Below are 18797 nucleotides of genomic sequence, written 5' to 3'. Positions count from 1 at the left end.
GCTGTCAGCATCCATGGTGGTGGAAAAAAGCTGATGGCCTGTCTCTCTCAGATGTTTAGCTATTAATGTTGTCGAGAGAATTAGAGATCTTTAGAGAACACACAGCTTCGATTGTGGGATTCTGGAAGGCCAGAAAGGTTTCCTTGAAATAAGTTCATGGAGGAGTGGCCCGTGTTCAAACAATAGCTTGGACATAATCATCAAATCAGGAAGTCCTAGAGAGGGATCTGGGGAGGGAAAGGTCACATAAGCTAACTGGGTAGCAGCAGAGGCAGGACCAGGACACAGAGGACCAACCTAGTGCTCTGCCCATCCACCTTCCAGGTGGGTACAGCCCATAGTGAGTATGTCAGAGACTGTGAGGGAAGGGTGTCCTTCCCTGCAGGAAGGCCTTCAGCAGTGTGGATTTGCATGGGAAATGGGAGTAAGTTGTATTGTGCTGAATTTGATCTGTATGTTACTCTCTGCTTGTTGTGTCAAGGGTAGGAAGTTCTTTAGTCCAATATCATTCAAAAAAAACTTATTTAATTGCTTTTATTACTGTTTATTATTATTTTATTTTATATATATATATATATAAGGAGAAATGTGTTAGATTTCTCTTTTACACATTATCTTCTGTTTTCTTTCTCGGTCACAGTGATGGTTTTCACATGGACATATTTAGTCTTTTGTTGTTTTTCGTGTGTGCAGGACATGCTTTTCTGAGGTTAGTTTGTGTTTACTTGAAGCAGTTTTGGAAGTAGTTACTTCTATGAAATGGGAAACCAGGTATGTGAATAACACCATAAAAAATGAAGAGAATTAAATAGACCTGAAGAGGATAGAAGAGTGAAGAAATGTGAGTAAAAGTCAATGTAACCATTATTGGAAAAGAATTATCCAGCCAGTTCTTTTATGTGCCAAATGAAACAATGAAATGATAAAGGTAGGGTGATTATGGTAATTTATCCCTCTAACTATCATTTAAATAAAATAGTTCCTAAAATTCACAGATTAAGGGCTTCTTCCTCTATATTTCAGAAACTGCTTCTTTTGTGTGTGTGAATTTCTTTCAGTAATTTGTGTGTGTGATTGCTTTCAGTAATCAAATATGAGTATAGACGGTGTAATCTATTGGTACCTAGATGATGTCATGTTTTGAAGCATTTCATATACAACAAAAATAACAATCCCACAGTATTTGAGTTCAAGAAATAAACATAATCCACTGTATCAGAGCATCATTAGAAGTATATATACCAAGGGTGTACCTTACAAAACACTTGCACTTTTTCCCTAACAATGCAATGTTATGACTTTTTGTTAGATTTTCTTATTTTGAATGACTTACTAATGATTTTAAAAATGTATGTATGTATGTAACTCATACAAGAATAATTTGAGACATCATGTCCTATTAAATTTTCTGTCTCCTGACGAATCATCTTCTCCCCTACTATAATTCTTTTGGATGCACAATCTGCTTTTGTTTATTAGTCAGAAGGTGAATAAACTTGTAGTACCAAAAATATATAGTTCCTTACAAGTGATATAAATCTTAGTTTTCCTTCCTAGTTATGAAAGGGCAAATTAAGAGTAATTCCAGTGACGACAGTTGTGACACATTTAAAGCTGACGTAATTGCTAGATGAATTACATCTGTAATATATTTCAGAGACACTGAGTGCTCAGGAGCTATGGAGGTAGGCATAATAATCACATGACCACTTGACTGTGTTCTTGGCCCTTATAAAACTCACAGAAGTGACTTAGTACGTTTTTCTTCTATTGTGCTTACTCAGCCTAATACTTCTCACTCACTGTAGGGTGTCCTGGGAGGTCTGGATGCCCTGGTGAGAGGGGTTCAGCAGGGCTCCACTTCATCTCCCTTCTTGCCACTCCCCCGCAGTTAGCACCCACCTGAGGCCACCCTCCTCTGTCCCATGACATGGTGGCAGCCACAAAACTGCAATCCTCTGCCACAGGGCGTTGGCGTGTTGCATGCCCCTCAGGAAGCCCCGAATCCTTAACGGATTTCTAATGTACTGTTTTCATGTTGCACGGAGATAGCTATGGTGAAAGACCGTTAAACACATATAATATGACAGAACAACACAATACTCTGACTCAATCCAAGACGATATATCGTACATGACATATCTTCAGGGGCTCCTAGAAAATGATGCAATGGTGTCAGACTGGCTGCTTTTCACTTTATCTAACAAAAGCAGCACGTTTGTAGCTCTAACTAGGAAAGAGGTGTCAGCTTCACCAAGATTCATTAGCTGTGGTTGTGGTAGGACTGTTTTGCTAGGCAAGTATTTACAAGCCTGCAGCTGCAGTTGTGTCTGGCTCTGCTTGCATTGCTGAAACAGTGTAATGAAGCCAAGGAAGTCTACATAAATTACTTTGGCCAACACATCCTTGTAGAGTAAAAAATAAATTGAATTGTTCCTTCTGCTGAATAATAATAATAATAGCCTTTCATATACAAAATACTACAAAGAAATGTGTGCTGCTAAAAAACCGTAAACCTTAAACATAAAGTGGTAAATGCAACCTTATTCTCTATGTTTAGTCCAGTTCAGATTAAAGAGGCATCACAAAGGAGACCAACAAGATATTTTTCTTGCTGGCATTGTTTCTAGTAAAATCATCACAGGCAAAGACAAGAGATATATGTGCTGATGGGAGAGACAGCCACTTTGCATGACAATGAGGTCATTAAAGCATGAATTCTGAGATGCAGGGGACTACAGACATGGAGAATAAGTGTCCTTTTTCCAGCTGGTGATCATCTCCCCAGAGGTCCAACGGGTAGTGTAGTTTAGCATGGCTTTATGCTCCAAACACATTCTGTTTGGTAATGGGTTGCAGATATAAAGACTGTTAGCACACTTCAAAAGCCCTGGATTCCTTTGAAACAAAATAAAAATGAATATGCTCCTGAGCACAGGGAAGCTTTGCTCCTAGGAAACAAACAGCTTCTTTTTCAAATATTTTGAGCACTGAAGGAGAAAACAGTGAAAACAACTAGGGATGCCTATCTGAAGGTCAGTATTCAGACTTACTGTGCAGAGTTTCTACTACTGGAATCTCACCCACCACGATTAACGTGATTTTCTTTCTCTGAGGTAGTGATGGAGCAATGAACAAGACCATCAGAGAAAGAAGACTTAAGAAAATAGCAGGGTCAATAGTAATATATAGATCAAACCAATTTTCCTGGCAAATGCTCTTGGCATTTAAAAGTAAAACAATACAAATTTGTGAAAAGAAATATAATAAAGAATCCCTAAGAATCAATCCTGCAGAAAATATTAGTATTAATAAAAAATATTCAGAAAGTTGTCCTATAAAGTTGAATTTAAGTTAGAATTGTTCTGAGAAATCAAACCCAAGAAACCAAAACTAAACAGACGCACAGTGAAAGAAATTATACACTAACTTTTACAGTTTGTTTAAATGTAATCTGGATAAAAATTAACATTGCCCAACTCCTAGCCTCACATAATCAGCTAAACTAAAGCTTTCTTTGTTCTCATTCCATCTATTTTCTGCAGCAATTTCGCTCTCCCAGTATTAAGCAGAATCACGGTAACTATTTGTCAGGGTCAGTTCATAAATTGTCTATGTTGATATGCACAAGTATTTGAAAATCCTGTTTTCTCACCCCAGTGCTAGAATGCTTTTTCTCCACATAATTTTTTGGACCCTATTTATATAGTCCAATAAAATCAAAGGGACATTTCAAGATTTTGGGGGGAATTTGAGGCTAATATTTCAGGGTCAGGGCTTTAGTCAATATGTAGTATCCACAGCTTAGATATATTTCAGATCGTTTAAATATATTCAGACCAAATTTGATGCTGGCATTAAGAATTTCTGGGTTACATTTGGGTTACTTTTCCAGTTTAATACATGGGTTTGGTACATTTTAGATGTACTCTAAGATAAATCAAGCAGCCATATTAACAAATATGTGCATTTTGAATAAAATAAAATGAAAAAAAAGAACAAAACCTTAACATCCAGTAACATGAATGCTAGCATGAAATTTGATTGATCAGTTTATGTGTTTTGCCAATAGGTGGTGCTACTATTTTTACATTCAATACTAATCTGTTGCAACACATCCCATCTGCTCAGATATTAATGAACATGGAATAGTTTGCTTTTTAAAATAGTGTTTTTCAGAGTAAAATGACACATTAATGTTTTATAACTGTAATGATAAATAAAAACAGATAAAACAGATTTAGAAAACTTTTTTTTTTTTTTCATAGTTAAAGTTTGAAGAAGTAGTTAGGTGGAAAGATAACGAAAAAATACACCTGTGTCTGATTTTGTTTGTATGCATCCCACCTGTGCTTTTGCTGTAGATTTTTATGTGAAATATATTTTTGTATCAGGAGAAATCTGATACAAAACAGTCAAAAGACTATGATGGGAAAGACGGTAAAATAGGTATGTATCCAAAATTAGAATTCATTGGTTTCATTTTGATTTTGTTATCCAGCAGTGCAAAATACAAAACTGTTAATTTTATACTATAGAATTTGTCATTTTTCCCTGTGAGATTTGAAAAGAAGATAGATGTCTGGGTACTTTGTAACACAAGAACAGACAGGTGCTCATTTCAGTGGTTTCATAAATACAGTTTTCCTATTGAGCCTTCTATTACTCAGTAGATTCATAGGCTATGTCTGTAATATGCAAAAAGTAACTAGTATCAGAGATATCACATGCCATGTGGGGGCTTTATTACCAGGTACCTGCCAGATTGCAAGGATCCTTAAGGTGAAAATCAAGTTTCAGATGCAACAGTTATACCTAAACCAGTTGCTGCTCTGTGATAGTGTGGTATCACAGCCTCATTACACTCAATTTTGGAGAGGTTTTGTGAGAGTTGAGGACAGCAGAGGGTACAGGACAGCCCTTCTAGTGGCTGCCCATGCATATTGGGTTCTGTAATCGTGTGCTGAGCATCTCCGGCAACCCCAGTTGTTTTCTGTGCAGATAGGCACTATCATTAAGGTTGGACTTAGACAATCTTAGTGGTCTTTTCCATCCTAAATGATTCTGAATCTATCTGCAGCAAAAATACAGCATTTAGTAGACAGTGCACGTATGTGTCCGACCTCTAATGAAGTTTGGTAAAAACAGACGCATCTTAGATGTTTATTCTGCGAAGTCTCCCTTTCAAGCATTTGGCTCAGTGTAGCATGGCTCTAAAATTACAGCCACAGTACTACTGGAGATAAACTGACAGCTTTTGACACCTTTATTTATCTTCAGAGTAGGTACAGGCATAATTATTTATTATTACTTTTCAGAAACCTATTATGTATTTATTTGCTACTCATTCACACACCATACCTCAACAGTCATCTAGAGAATGACTCTAAAAAGGAGGAGAACAAAAAAAAGGAAAAAAAAAAAAAAAAAAGTAAAGGTAGTGTCAATGGGCATATGCTTGTTTTCTTGTTCTTCCACTGTGTGTGTGCATATGTGTGTAAACACACATAGTAAAAATAAACTATGCCAAATAAATAGTTTTAGCAAATAGTAACGGGGAATAACTCCACCAATTGTTATGGATTATTTTATAAGTAATCTCTTATATTTGTTTCATTATCATATTAGTTTAAGGAAAAAGTATACATTGGATCAAGTCATTGGATCAAATAAAGATAGAGGAGAGGCAAAAAAAGAAAGGAGGACCATTTCCATTACCATTTCTTAGACCAGGATATGAATGAGATTTAATAAAAGCAGGTATTTGGTTTGGTAAAGAAGCGATAGCAAAGCGTGTCCATCTGACTGTGGGAAGCCAGGAATGTAAAATTAATATTCAATCTTAGCCTATTTTTTTTCTCTCTAACCCTACATTTAAATTATTTTAAATGACTTTTATCTCTAAATAATAGCTCCATGCAGAATTGCAAAAGCCTTGTCCTACACACTGATGCTCATGATATAAGCATCATTAAACAAATTAATTTAAAATTTTATGTCTGTGTCATTATCACTCCTGAATGAAAAGTGGATCAATGAGAAAATATTTCTTTAAGTCTAAATAATATTTCCTGAAGACTAAATGGCACGTACTGGGCTGATTTCGAATGCTCTAAGCATGAAGCATGAACATCATCCAACAGATTAATAAAGGAATGCAGAGAATATAGGCTTTTAAAATTGTCAGTTTGTAAATATTACTTCAGGAAAGACAAAGCAGAAAGTCTGATAAACCTATAGCTTATCAAATAAATTTCATGGGAATACATCAGTAATGAGAGTCTGGATTCAAATGCTGGTAAAAATTTTATATGAAAACCAGAGGTCAGAGTTGATAGCTAAAATTAAATACTCGTTTTTGTTTTTTAATCGTTATTTCATGAATTGCTTTTATATATTGGTTTTATTATGGTATACTGCTTTTAGAAAATATTCTATGTGGAACATAATGTTAAGAGATGCTGCTTTGTAGTCTTCAACTTCCTTATGGTGGAAGAAGAAGGTGAGTGCAAAATTATATATATATATATATATATATATATATATATATACACACATATATGGATAAATTGTATTTATTGTGCTGGTTGGTTGTAGGAGAAACTCTTGTTAAAAATATTGCAGAAGTTTGGAGATACAGCTTTGATAATCCATTTGATGTGAGCTGGCTTTTGCTTTCAAGGCAAAAATATATTTATTATTAAATATTTATTTCAAGGCAAAAATATATTTTTGCCTTGAAATAAACACTTCGATGAGACATCAGCTCACAAACCTTGTAGTCGTGTTTCCCAAATTTCCAAATGAACAGAACAGGTAAATAAACTTAATTTCCTACTTGAAAATCATTTTCCATCTGACATAGTATAGACATGAATCCAGACTGTTATGGTTAGCTTAAGTGTACTTCTGCAGAAGGTGTGAGTTGGGACAGGGGACTTTGTTCCCTAGTACAGACAGAAGGAGAGGTTTCTGCTTGCTCTTCCTTGAGATCCCATAGTAATGAAGCTCTGAAATTTGACGTAATGATGAAATGCAGGAAACTTAACAGTGCTGAAGAGGTAGAAGTTCAGAGAGCAGGTTTGATGTAATTTTACTTATGCCTATTATAAACAGCTGGAAGAAAAGAAGAATTTGTGGTGTCTCTCTTGTCATCTGGTGTGCTGAGCAAAAGGCTGAAAGTTATTATTGAATTTCATTCCCTACAGAACACCTTGAAGGACATAATACAAATGTCACTGACTCCTTTTAAATCAACATAGCTTCTTGACTTCACTGAAGTCAAGTTGATTTACACTGGCCGATAATTTGGCTGTTTCTTAAAAGCAGGAATTGTGAAATCTAATGCTTGGTGGCCTCAGCCCAGCGCTATTGGAAATCATCATGACTCTTTCCATTGACTTTATTGGGCAATGGCTCTGGTGAGTTATTACCAAGTGTTTTGTCTTGCAATGTACTGGATAACAATCAATAGTGCTCCATGGCACAGACAGAAAGCTTGCTATTACGAGAAAGATTTACCGTTTTCACCATCATACAAAACTTGCAGATTTCCAGCTGTGTGGTGACTCTTTACATCTCCTAAGTCACCCGTCTAGTTGACAGCAAGACAAGGTAACTCCTTTTTCTCTTGGTGATCATTGGGAAATGCTGTAATTACACATTTCAATTATGAAATGTATTTGAATATAAATAATATAAATATTATATATATATATATGTATATGCACTAAATAAACATACCTTTTTATCTCAGTTTCCATAATTATAGAATGAGATTAATATTGTAATTTTCTTCAATAATATAATTGAAATAATATAATACTGCCTTAGTGTCTGTAGACTTCTTTATTTTTGTACTTTGCATTTTACTAGGCTGACCTAGGCTGACAATATTAAGTAGACTAGTTTCTTAAAATCTTAGAACATTTTCAGTCTTAACTTCAGTTGTCTTCCATAGTTCTAAGGGGGAGCTGGGATTTCAGTTCACAGAGATTATTGCCTCTTAAAACAAAAGATAAAGCCTAACTTTACCAAGAAATATTTAGCTTTGGCTGGTGGATTAAAAAACAAGGAAATATGCAGTAAAACCTAAAACAGATAAAATGTATATATTTTTTGTTTTTTTATTTATTGATATTTTATGTTTTATTGTTTTGTTCATTACGTGAATTTGACCTCTGAGCATGCAAGCATACACTGAGGGAAATGCCTTAGAAACATGCACATTGGTCTTCTGGTTTGTTTCATGTCCTGGTTTCAGTTAGAACAGAAGTTTCAGATAGAACAGAATTAATTTTCTTCCTAGTAGCTGGTGGAATGCTGTGTTTTGGCTTAGGATGAGAAGAGTGCTGATAACACCCCGATGTTTTAATTGTTGCAGAGCAGTGCTTATACCAAGCCAAGGACATCTCAGCCTTTTGCTCTGTCCTGCCAACAGGCGGGCTGGGGCTGCAGTAAGAGCTGGGAGGGGACAGACCCAGGACAGGTGACCCAAACTAGCCAAAGGGGTTCCATATCATCCATATTCCATATCATCCAATTCCATACCATCTGACGTCATGCTAAACAATATATAGGGGTGGCTAGCCGGGGGGAGGGGGCCGGACTGCTCGGTTAGGCTGGGCATCGGTCAGCGGGTGGTGAGCAATTGCATTGTGCATCACTTGTTTGTACATATTATTATTATTATTTTCCTATTATCACCATTGTATTATTATTATTATTGTTATTATTACTTTTGTTATTATTATTTTCCTGTCTTATTAAACTGTCTTTATCTCAACTCACGGGCTTCAGTTTCCATTTCTCTCCCCTGTCCCAGAGAGGGAGGGGGAGGGTGAGCGAACGGCTGCGTGGTGTTCAGCTGCCGGCCGGGTTAAACCACGACATTTCAGTTTCTCAATTTTTTGAGGGAACACAAAAGACGTTGACTGTATGAACTTCTTAGTTCCTTTAAAGATTACTGTTCTGACAAAGCTTGAGAGCCAGAATTATTATTTTATTCATGAAGAAAAATCAATGTGTCATAGAGATAGGGTGGATTTTTATAAAAATCTTTGTAACTGTAATGAAAAAGTTATTATTCCTTAAGTGGAATAATAACTTTTTTAAAAAAAAAAAAAAAAAAAAAAGTATAATTCGAATATAATTCTAGTAGTTTCTTTAGGTGTGCTTGCAGTTCACAAGTTTAGTGACTCAGTGAAATAGTTATTAAAGAAGACAAAACATATGTGTAGAGTTATGTAGAAGCAGTTTCCAAAGATTCAACAGAATTCCATTTTCTCCATGGTTCCTCTCTTCAACAAACCTTTCTGTTCTCTGCATCAGTCTTCCTTTTTTTCTCACTTGCTTTGATATACCTCACTACAGGCTCAAGGTTTGGATTTCCTTTATATTTGGCATCAGGAAAATAAGTTGTGTTTGCTTGTGTTTATTTTTTTCCCTACAAAAGAGTTATCTCAGATGTCATTTAATTTCTTCTAGCAGTGTAACACTTGTCCTTTTGAAAGAGATAGTATTTTAAAATTTAATCATTAGCAAAATACTTCTGGAGAGGAAACTGTTGGCAAATGTGTATATCAATTAACTAGTTAACTAATTCATCTATACCTCTTTTTATCTGGTTAGTTTAAAAATATAACCGTAAAAAAAGAGACGCATCACACCATTTGTTTCTTTACTCTTTCTTTCATAACAGTAGAAGTAGACATATTTACCTAATAACTTTCACTGTACCACTAACAGTACTTATTTAAGAATAAGGGTGTTTGTATATATAGATATCATCAATGAACTGCCATACCAGGAGAAAAAATGGTAATTTAACTAACTTTAAATCCACCAAATTAATTAACTCATTATTCTATAATGGATCTAATCTGGGTCTACCTACGGTCTCAGTTCAGTGGAGACTGTCATATACATTTCCAAAAAGTGGTTTCTGTGATTTCAGCATAGTTCCACTTGGGTGATTTGCCTTTGCAGGGCTCAATTCAGGATTGACTGCTTTGTTGTTATTAGAAAATGGGTGTTAGAGGGAAAAAAAAAAATGGACTTCAGGAAAGCACATACAATATTAATGCACTGGTTTTTGACTCTTCTCGACTGTATGAAAAATCAGAGATGCTAATTGCATCTCAATATATTGGCTTTTCATAGGACCCAGTTCTAACTGGTGTAAAGGATATGGCATACAGTGTTGGCTGGTCATCGAGCTTCTTGTAAAAGGAAGAATATACATATTTTTTTTTGTTTTGCTAAGCACACCCATATTGATATACATATGTGCGCATCTATGTATGTACAATTTAAAAATAAAATTAATAGGATATTAGAAAGCTCAGGGTACATATGCTTGCTCTTACTGCTACTGAGCATTGGAGTTTCCTGAAGCTACTTGTTACAGAAGAAAAGCACGATATTTGAACTATTGGATACAGTGTCCCTGCCCATGGCAGGGGAATCAGAACTAGATGATCTTTAAGGCCCCTTTCAACCCAAATCACTCTGTGATTCTGATTGCTTTGATTCCTGGGGTGCTGACAGTTCAGATGTTTCATCTGAGTTTCGTGTCCATGGGAGGAGCTGACATGGGAATGGTTGATGGGAGTCGTCATGCAAGAAGTTGAGGATGGGGACTGGAATTGTGATAAAACACCAACTCTCTCCTCTGGGAAGGGAAACCTCAGGGAAGGTTTCGAAGCTCACTGCAAAATTTTTGAGGCCTGGTTGGCAGTGTTTTAGTTTCTAATTCTTGCCAATTTAGTTCTTGCTGTCTTTCTTGATACAGCCAAATTATTCTAGTGTCAAATTACTGCACTGAGACCACAAATTTCTGCATGGATTTTTGGTCAGCTAGCAGAGACCAATTACTTGTGATCAGATTGACCCGAGTCAAACCCAAAATGCTGATCTCAAAGTGAGATTAGCCAAATCCTGTTGCTGAAATGCTGATTTCTCCTCTCTCTAGTATTTAACACACTTAAATAAATGCAATCCCCGGTGAGTATTTTTGAGCTAGAGAGAAACGTCTGAGCTATTTACTGTCTGCCTTTCTTGACTGGCTTTGAAATCCTGATCTTCAGTCTGGACAGAGATTAGCTTTGTGGGTAGTTTCTGTGTTGTGTTTAGGGGCTGCTGCCTCAACCTGCTGTAGGTACCCTGTGGCAGCAGCAGGTGCTGTGCATGTTGTAGCTGGGGGCAGTGCATCCCTGGGAGACCGCCGTGTGCTTGCTGTGGGCAAGAGGACAGTGCCTGGGGGTGGAAAAGCCAGGCAGCCCTGATGGCAAGGAGCTGCTTGGCTCACCTGAGCTCAAGGGAGGATAAATATAAGGGCCTGGAAATAGAATGGGATTTCTTTCTGAGTCCTGGATATGGAAAAGGCTGGTTTGGGTGACAAATTTGTATTGGGGCTAGTTGCTTCCTATCCCAGAACATTTTTAATTATTCTGGTGATTATTTAATGACCTCCATAAATGACAACCCAAAGTGATGGTTTTCCAGCCCCAGCAGATGCATAGCAATGCATCTTAGTTACCAGTCATCTGGACCTTTTCAGGAGAAAAAGTAAAGCATTATTTCCCCTCTCCCCCCGCCCCCCCCCCCCCCCCCCCCCCCCCCGTAATATACTGAAGATTAGGAGCTGGTTTTACTTTCCCATATTCATATCACTTTAATCTGCACTGTAAGAGGAAAAATCCCTGGAGGATTTTTTTTTTTTTTTTTTTTTTTTTTTTTTTTTTTTCCAGAAAGTTCTTTAATGCACAGCACAATGATATTTCAAATTCTCTCATGTGTATGTGCCTTTTTTCCCCCTGGGGTTCTTGTGCAGGAATATTTATTGTTGCTTGGAGCAGTGAGCTTTCCCACCCCTACTCTTCCCCCATCCTTCCAAATATTTAATCAAAAAGTCAAATTTTTCCAGAGAAACCCACTTACTAGAACAATGAATACTGATCACTTTCTTCATTTCTTTTCATCTGCAGAGTAGCTTCAGAACAGTTAAGAATCTCACTGATTTATAAAATATAGATGGAAATGCTGATCTGACAATGCTAAACTTTTTGTAATAAGAGTAAGTAATATCAAGAAAGATTTCACTAGGAAACACTTCTTTGCTGCCAAATAGGATGTTGAGGAAGTCCTCTGGATAGTTATATTAGTCTTTTTTCAGGGTCTTTTGCTTAGAGACCACAACACAGGTGTGCAAACCCAATGAAACAGAGCAGGCATTGAAGGGAGAGAGAAAGATGTATCTTCCTGTAGTTTTGTTTGTTTGTTTGTTTTTTCTCCATGATAAACTTCAAAGGGAAAAACTTCTCCCTCAGTACAGGAGAGTATTTATTTATTTTATTGTTATATCGTTGGCAACCTCAGTATCTTTTTTTTTTTTTTTTTTTCCTCCAGCTCTAATTCGCGCTACATTTGTGTTGTGGAATGGAGGATTTTATATCTTTGGGCATTCAACAGCCTATCAAAAGCGTGAAATTGCTGTTTTAAAATGGCATTAAAAAAACCCTTTTCATCTTGATAGTTCCTTCAAAATGTTTGGCTTTCAAAGTTCCATTTTTAGGCATGGATAATCTATCTGCATTTCAGCACCAACACTTCCCTGTCCTGGTCTTTAGGGCAATAGTGGTTTCAGAGACAAAATGAAACAAGTTTAAATAAAAGAAGAAACAGTCCTTCACTTGAAATTTTAAAAACTGGCAGCTGCTGGCAGGTATTAAGGTGTTAGGTGTCCTAAAATAAATCTGAGAAACATGTTAGCAGGCAGAGGAAGAGGTCAGAGATAACAAAGCAGTTGTTGCGCATAGGGCAATTGAAAACATGCCTCACCAGCTACTTGGGCATTGCCTCGCCCTATGTAACGTACTTGAGTAATTGTGAAGTGTGTGTGTTTGTGCCTGGAAAATAAAAACTGTTTTATAAAATGAATGATTATTGTAACGATATAGTATCAAACTCAAAGCTACTCTAATTATTTTTGGATAACTTTTGTATTTTTTTCCTGTGATTTTAGCAGATAAATTTATCATCTGGTACATCTTTAGAAGTTATGAAATGTACTTAACTCTGTGAGCAATTCTCCTCTGTTTAATCCCTGTACTGATCTCCATCTCTGCAGTATCATTACTATAGCAGTTGCATTTACTGTTAATATGAATTTCTTTGTTATTTATTCAAATTTGTAAAACTATTTATGTCACCTCACATGTGCCTGGATTACTAAAAATGTCATTGTCCTTGATCACACTGACTCTTTTTTTTTTTTTAAATAAATAAATAAATAAATTGTGAAGAAATACTATTGGACAATGATGTTATAATGTGTTATGCTTCCCTGTTCCTTCCCACAGTCGTAGCAGCTTTTCATTATATCACATTTCAGCATTTAACTTGTTAACCAGTGTGGCTGGGATGGTAGCGGGGAAAGCTCCTTGTGGAATAATTTCTCATACAAGACCTTTGTGTGGCTTTTTATAGTTCAGAGTTTTTAATGTAACTTCTGGTTTCTTTGTCTATTCAATATCTATATGTAACATTTTTAGTAGGTACAGTACAGGAAGTTAATAATTCATAATAATTTATAAATAGATTTAAAATGTTTCTCTATTTGAAAACAATTATTTTTCCAATGAATCTTGATGTAATTTTAATAAAAAATTAAAAACTGATTAAATGTCTGATGGGCAAGGTGTAAAATTAAAGTAATATTTTTTTGGGTCTTGCACAATGAATGATCACTTTAAGTTGTGTTTTTAAAACATAAGCCATCCAGTCAAAGAACAGAAGTAATATATATATCCTGTCAGTTTGACCTCAGTGCCAGGAAAGCTCATGGAGCAGATCCTCCTGAGAGTCATCATGCAGCACTTGCAGGGGAAGCAGGCGATCAGGCCCAGTCAGCATGGGTTTATGAAAGGCAGGTCATGCCTGACGAACCTGATCTCCTTCTATGACAGAGTGACGCGCTGGGTGGATGAGGGAAAGGCTGTGGATGTGGTCTACCTTGACTTCAGCAAGGCTTTTGACACCGTCTCCCACAGCATTCTCCTCAAGAAACTGGCTGCTCTTGGCTTGGACTGGCGCACGCTTCGTTGGGTTAGAAACTGGCTGGATAGCCGGGCCCAAAGAGTCGTGGTGAATGGAGCCAAGTCCAGTTGGAGGCCAGTCACTAGTGGCGTCCCCCAGGGCTCGGTGCTGGGGCCGGTCCTCTTTAATATCTTCATCGATGATCTGGACGAGGGCATCGAGTGCACCCTCAGTAAGTTCGCAGATGACACCAAGTTAGGTGCGTGTGTCGATCTGCTTGAGGGTAGGAAAGCTCTGCAGGAGGATCTGGATAGGCTGCACCGATGGGCTGAGGTCAACTGCATGAAGTTTAACAAGGCCAAGTGCCGGGTCCTGCACCTGGGGCGCAATAACCCCAAGCAGAGCTACAGGCTGGGAGAGGAATGGTTGGAAAGCTGCCAGGCAGAGAAGGACCTGGGAGTGATGGTGGATAGTCTGCTGAATATGAGCCAGCAGTGTGCTCAGGTGGCCAAGAAGGCCAACGGCATCCTGGCTTGTATCAGGAACAGCGTGACCAGCAGGGCTAGGGAGGTGATCGTCCCCCTGTACTCGGCTCTGGTGAGGCCGCACCTCGAGTACTGTGTTCAGTTTTGGGCCCCTCGCTACAAGAAAGACATCGAGGTGCTTGAGCGGGTGCAGAGAAGGGCGACAAAGCTGGTGAGGGGCCTGGAGAACAAGTCCTACGAGGAGCGGCTGAGGGAGCTGGGCTTGTTCAGCCTGGAGAAGAGGAGGCTCAGGGGTGACCTTATCGCTCTTTTTAGGTACCTCAAGGGAGGCTGTAGCGAGGTGGGGGTTGGCCTGTTCTCCCACGTGCCTGGTGACAGGACGAGGGGGAATGGGCTTAAGTTGAGCCAGGGGAGTTTTAGGTTAGATGTTAGGAAGAACTTCTTTACTGAAAGGGTTGTGAGGCATTGGAACAGGCTGCCCAGGGAAGTAGTGGAGTCACCATCCCTGGAAGTCTTCAAAAGACGCTTAGATGTAGAGCTTAGGGATATGGTTTAGTGGAGGGCTGTTAGCGTTAGGTTGGAGGTTGGACTCGATGACCTTGAGGTCTCTTCCAACCTAGAAAATTCTGTGATTCTGTGATTCTGTGATAGTGTGACCTACACAAATAATGTGATCTGAACTGCAGGTTTAATGATAAAAATCAGTTCATAATGTTTTTTTTTTTGTGTGAATAATAAGCACTGGATACTTTTTCTAACAAAATGTGCTCCTCAGTGTTTGTAATAAGTGAAGTATTTGATAAACAGGACTTATTACGTAATTGTGAATATTAAATTTCCTTTACTCATTGAAGTCAACATTATTATTTTTTTAAAACGGACATTCTCAGATAGTCATATAAAGGCAGTAAATCTAAGCCTTTTTAATTAGGTCTGCATCCAGCATGCTTGGCAAAGGGAAAAAGGAAAGTACTTTTTACCATAAACGTTACCAGCTTTCAAGCAAACATGATTTAGCTCTTTTCTGTCATGACACTTGCTTCTTTAAAAATAAATAAATAAATAAATCTGCCTTTTCAAAACAAATATACCCACTTCCTATTAATAATGAACAGACATCATAGAAAAACAACAACAACAACAAAAAAACACAGATATGATTTGTGGTCATGGAGTCCCTGTCCCACATGTGTGATTGTCGCCATCGGCAGTTTTGTGCCCTTCTGCTGTACAAAACAACCCCAAGCACTCATGCTCTTTGCAGGTTTGAGTTCTCTCTATGCCACATGCATGCACACACACACACACACAAAACAACACCTCATCTCCATTTCCAAGAGCTGCTAATTACATTCAGCATATTAAATCAAGTCCACTTGGGAAAGACTTCCTTAATTAATTTAATTAGCAATAAGGCAGAAGAGGGAGATATGGTTATCAGGAGATAATCGTACCTTTGGGACAGTGGATTGTGAAGCTTTGCTTCATCTTTTTATGGTTGTGGTTTACCACTTTTATGTGATTTTAATAAGAAACCTATAGACTCTATTGAACAGTGTTATATTTGGTAGTTGGCTTACTTGTAAAACCACCTTTGAAACAAAGCAATCTTAATCAGAAATATAGTGAGTGATGTGTATTCTGTTTGTACGTCATAACTGGGGGAAATTGTATAATTGAACATGACCTAAAAGCTGTATGGCTAGACAGTAGTCACAGATGGACACCAGAAAAAAATGCTGAGAAATTATCCCTCTGTTTTGGCATTTTTCCTGTAACACATTACTTCTATTGGCAACTCATGAAGCAAAAGATTTCAAATTAATTCTTTAAGTATTCAACCATTTAATTAGATGACCACAGTTCTTCTGAGTTTAAAAAATGATGGAAATTCCTGGTCAAGTAATCCTTGGTTTATGTGTTTCTTTGTGAGATACAGACTGTGACCAGATGCCCACTCTTTAGAAGCCTGTAGCTTTTATAATCCAAGAGGGCTGAAGCAAAGCCAGGTTGGCAATGCACCCCTGCTTATACACCACCCAGGTCTCCCAGGTCTGTGTCACTTCACTGTGTGGTGCAGTACATCACTCTCCTGAACTGGACATAGCTATGTAGTCCTTTTAAAACTATCTAGACTGATTTCCCCTGGGAAGATCTAGTCCTTCATATTAGGACTCAGGAATTACCAAAGGAAATGAAATCTTAATGTAGGAAAACACGTCTCTTTCTTGAAAAAAAAATTCAATAAGGGAGCTGTTAAAATGCATGAATGAAATAATATGTCTGCACTGAAAATCAGTCAGTTTTGTTACCTTGTTTTTTGCTTAAGTGAAAATTATTTCCTTCATACATGTAGTTTGAATAGTCTCTATGAACTAAAGTCTTCCATTCAGCATTTAAATATTTTATATTAATTGAAATTAAATAAATCCCATTTCAGAACAACAGGTATTATACTCAACAGGGATTTTCTCAACCACATCATTCAGCATTTGCCCTAAATTGAAACTGTTTCCATGATCAGATTCTATACTTTCTAATGTAGCTGAATATCCAAATGTTTTTCCTACAGTGAAGCAACAGTGCTGTATCTCACGTCCACTGCAGCAAGACAACTAAATTCTCCTCTTTTCTATACCACTACAACCAAACATCTGTAATGTTATTTGCTTCCTCCCTGTCTGGTTCACTTACTTTCTTCTCCCTCTGCTTTTTGCACTGACAAAGTGCCTTCTCTCTTCTATTATGGTAGCCTTATTGCTATAACAATAACTGAGATTATGTCTGCTAGTGAAGAGGTACATGATCTCCTCCGCCTATGCTCCAGGCTATTTGTATGTGAGCCAGCTCCTGTGTGGCAGCACCACAGTTGTGTGAGCATGGTTGGAAGCCTAAACTGATATATCCTGCCCCTTATCCTTTCTGTTTCTCGCTCCTACTCCTGCTTTCTTTGTGTTTATAAGTATTTCAGGCTCTGTGATTTTTAAGACGTAACTCTAACACCTGATCTTTTTTGTTTTGCTTCTGGAGAAATTCCATTCCTTCAAACCCCAGCTGCTTTCTAAGAGGTTAGACAAAATGGGTTTCATCTCAGACTCACCTCCATCATTTTGTTCTCACCAAGTGAAGGTGTACAGAAGTGCTGAGAGTCTTTAACCATCCATTTATTCAGGGATAGTCATGTTGATGTCAGTCCCTTGTCTTTTCTCTATGAGGAGCATGAGGCAAAGAGAATGAAAGACGGTCATAAAACAGAGTATAGGAAAAAAGCAAACAAACAGGAACTCATAAACTGTATGTATAATCAGATCACCTAAATCAAGATGTCAGCAGAGTAATCCTCCTTGTGTGCTTTAATTAAATCAAATGATCCTCAAAAGTGACATCACCTTAAAAAAAAAAAAAAAAAAGAGAGAGAGACTTACTGCTGGTAATTTAACACTTCAACTCTCATACTGTCTGTTAAAGGATTTATGGGTAAATATTGCCCTTCTCATCATGTCTTTGGATTTGATGAGTTGGATTGATTCTGTTCTGTCCTATTTGCTCTGTTGGGCTAAGCAGAGAGGAAGCAACATGAGGCTAATCAACTCATGACTTTGAAATCCACTTTTTCATAATATTCTCTACTGGGAGATTCAATGCTACACATATAACGAAAGAGATCAGATATCTACTGAAGATTTCTGACTAAAGCAGAACCAATAACAAAAGTTTGAAAAACTGGCATGACTTCTTACTTCAAGTAAAACATTCATGTATCTTTCCTTTTCTCTTCTATTTAAAGTGCCCTAGATGGTAACTGAATGCATGCCTGCAGGACTGCAAAAAGGTAGAAGGTTCTGAAAATGACATCCAGGCACCATGAAATTACAGTCTTCAGAGCGTATCAATATGAAGCTAATTCCATGTAATTTCTCACTCTAGTTACAATTTTGGTCATGACAGTGAGGTGTCAGAATTTTAATGCCCATTATATTTTGTGATTTATGTTATTTTGCTGTAGTGCTTTGACCTTTTTGATATGCTGTATTTTGGTTGGATGATTGCTCCACCTTTCTTGCTGAGAGTAAATTTTCAAGGAAGGTAAGTGGAGAAAAGAAGCTGCACTGAATGTTTTTGAATGGATAAGTTTATGTGGGAATATGGGGCAAGAGGGTAAACAGCCAGGAGAATGGGAAGGAAAGTTGAAAATATAACAGTTGTTTAAAAGATGAAGATTTCAGCTGAAAGAGAAAATCAGATTCACTTATTCTTTTGCATATATATATATAT

At 37.4% G+C, this 18797-nt stretch overlaps 1 protein-coding gene across 11 annotated transcripts in view; it reads left to right on the top strand.

Moving 5' to 3' along the window:
• Positions 1–18797, top strand: part of LOC311436441 (uncharacterized protein) — a 289119-nt gene that overhangs the window by 221952 nt on the left and 48370 nt on the right. The window contains exon 5 of one of the 11 annotated variants that reach the window (XR_014692854.1): positions 12409–13233. The exons of the other annotated variants lie outside the window; for them this stretch is intronic. The gene's annotated coding sequence lies outside the window, so the exon portion shown is untranslated. Of the gene's footprint in view, positions 1–12408; positions 13234–18797 lie in introns of those variants that run through there. 11 annotated transcript variants of the gene reach the window in all.

Source organism: Aythya ferina (genome assembly GCF_964211825.1).
Source record: "Aythya ferina genome assembly, chromosome: 4".
Taxonomy (NCBI): Eukaryota; Metazoa; Chordata; class Aves; order Anseriformes; family Anatidae; genus Aythya; species Aythya ferina.
Note: the sequence above shows the minus strand (reverse complement) of the source record. Positions and strands in the feature narration are given on the sequence as shown.